Below are 2,600 nucleotides of genomic sequence, written 5' to 3' on the forward strand. Positions count from 1 at the left end.
CAGGTTTTTCTTTCAACAGTAGTAGAGACAGTAGAAGAAGAAGTTTTTTGACTCTTTCTATACACTAGGTACTTCACCTGTGGCTTCGCACGTGTAACTATTTGCAAAAGTCAATGTCAAAGTATCTTGTCATCATAGGTGGTTGAAATATATACGCAAGGTGCATTGACATATAAACATGTATAGACTGCATGTTTCTAACATCAAAACGGGCACAAAATTAGTTCACAGCGCGGGTTTGTGAACCTCTTACCTACTACCTAGTTTGTTGACGTCCGTGGCAGGGGTTGTGTCAAAGTAATACTGAAGATGCGCCACGCGGATTCGATTTGTAGCATTCGAACATGGCGGATGTAGACAATATCTAAGTAATTTTGCTATTTCAGTTTCTTTGGCTAGTTGAATATCATTTTGATAGTGTTTTAGGCGGCGATTAACCTAACAGTGAACAGTGATCACAAAATTCTATATTGCTCTCGTGTCTGACATTTTTTAATGCGCAAGTTGTCTCCACGTGGTTTCTGGAATTTTACTATCAAGTTGCAAAAACTACAACCCACCGTACAACGTCCCTCTCAAAGAGAGTTTACTTTGACACTGGCGAAATTGTCCTATTAATTAGCCCATATTTTAAAAGAAAAGAAGAAGAAGATGTGCCGCACGTTTTGTTAAGAGCCAGTCTAATGCCGTAAGGTACATAGATGTCAAAGAGAAGGTATAAACATACTATTTGATATCACAATAGTTTAAACCGCTGAATCTGCAGATAGCTTGTGTCCCGGGGACCTAGGATAAATTTTATTCCGGAAAATTGCATAGTTCCTGCGGGATAGCGATAAACGCAGTCGTGGGAAACAGCTATTTTTTAATATTTCACGACTAGGTAAAAAAGGGTATTATGATGGTTGGATGGATGAATAACAACACCAATGTAAATAGTTTTTGTCTAGGTTCCTTTTTTCTCTATTTTTGATGTAAATACAAGTATAGGAAGTAACGTACCTAAAGCTTGGCAAAAACAAAACATAGTACCGTAAACTCAGGTTTCTATAGTCCCAAGCGTTCATCAATAGTCCAAACGGACATTTTAACATTTCGAACAATTACGGAACTGCTAACGTCATCTAGGAGGTCTATCGTGCATTTTCTATTGGATTAGGCTGCGATGAACCTCCTAGATGACGTTAGCAGTTCCGTAATTGTTCGAAATGTTAAAAATCCCGTTTGGACTACCTATTGATGAACGCTGGGACTATAGAAACCTGAGTTTACAGTAAAGTTTACGTAATCTATTGCTTGGTAATCTATTAGTACCTAATAAGATATTTATTTATTTCGGACACGTTTTAATTTGTACCTATAGCCAGCATGTCAGTATAGTTAGGTGCCTGCTTTGTAGGCGGCTTACTTTTACTAAAATAAAGTAACTTTTAAAAACTTTGCCTGTACAATTTTTCGTCCCGGCCGCTTGCCACTTGGTGCCAAGGCCGTGGTTTTTAAAAAAGAAAAAAAGAAACAAAACTTAAAAACAGCCAGCATTCACAAACTTATCTTCAACAGCCGGTAAAGTTAACTCAAACTCATCGTGTGACAAATTTCTTACAACGTCCGCCAGGGGCGTCCTGCTCGTCGGTAAAAATCATGTTGTATTTTTAAATAAAATGAACCAGTTTGGGCTGGTTCAATTCGGTAGAGCCGTGGTTATTTTTGTATGTGAAAAAAAAATGGCGAAGGATGTTGAACTCGTGGTTTAAAATTATACATTTCTGAAAAGATAAAATTATCATTATTATTTAGATTATCTTGATCGTACATATCTACAGACAAGAAATTACCTACCTAGATGGATATGCCTATGGGTTAATAATTAGATTAATAAAAACATAAACATGTAAGTTACCTATGACATTTTCAGAAACAGTCTCAAGAAATGTTAAGTTTTATGAAGAAATTAGTATATAAGTACAAAAGCAGTTATGTATTATCATTGCATACTGTGCCTGGGCTACCGAGCTTTGCTCGGGTTAAACTCGATATTAAGCGTTTTGCCAGAGATAAGACCAAGCTACAAGGATTTTTTCATTCCAGAAACCCCCCTACCCATCGACTTTACCTATAACCTAAATCCATAAAATCGATGACTCCTACATACCAAATTTCATTGAAATCGTTAGAGCACTTGGAGCCGTTTTCGAGATCCCGAAATATATAGGTACCTACCATACAAGATTGCTCGTTTAAAGGTATTAGATTATTTATCACTCTTTGAAGTTGTTATACCTATAGTCTTATCAACTTGTAGCTGCGCTAAAAACCTACTAACATAATTGCAATTAGTTTAAAATACAAAAATATCGAAACACTTGCCTTAACCAAACCTTTGGAAACAATAAATTACCTACAGTTTAAAACACCTACTTAAATAGTAGGTAGATAAATTACTATTTACATATTAAATTGCTAAGTAGGTACGTAATTAATAAATTTATGTACTTACCTAAATGATTTTGTGCTACAATAAAAATAACGCATACAAAACCACCCAAACCAAAACCCGCCACCCATTGGTCGCCTAAATTCTACCCTGGCATCCTAAGCAC

The sequence above is a fragment of the Choristoneura fumiferana genome, chromosome 25 (assembly GCF_025370935.1).
Source record: "Choristoneura fumiferana chromosome 25, NRCan_CFum_1, whole genome shotgun sequence".
Classification (NCBI taxonomy): domain Eukaryota; kingdom Metazoa; phylum Arthropoda; class Insecta; order Lepidoptera; family Tortricidae; genus Choristoneura; species Choristoneura fumiferana.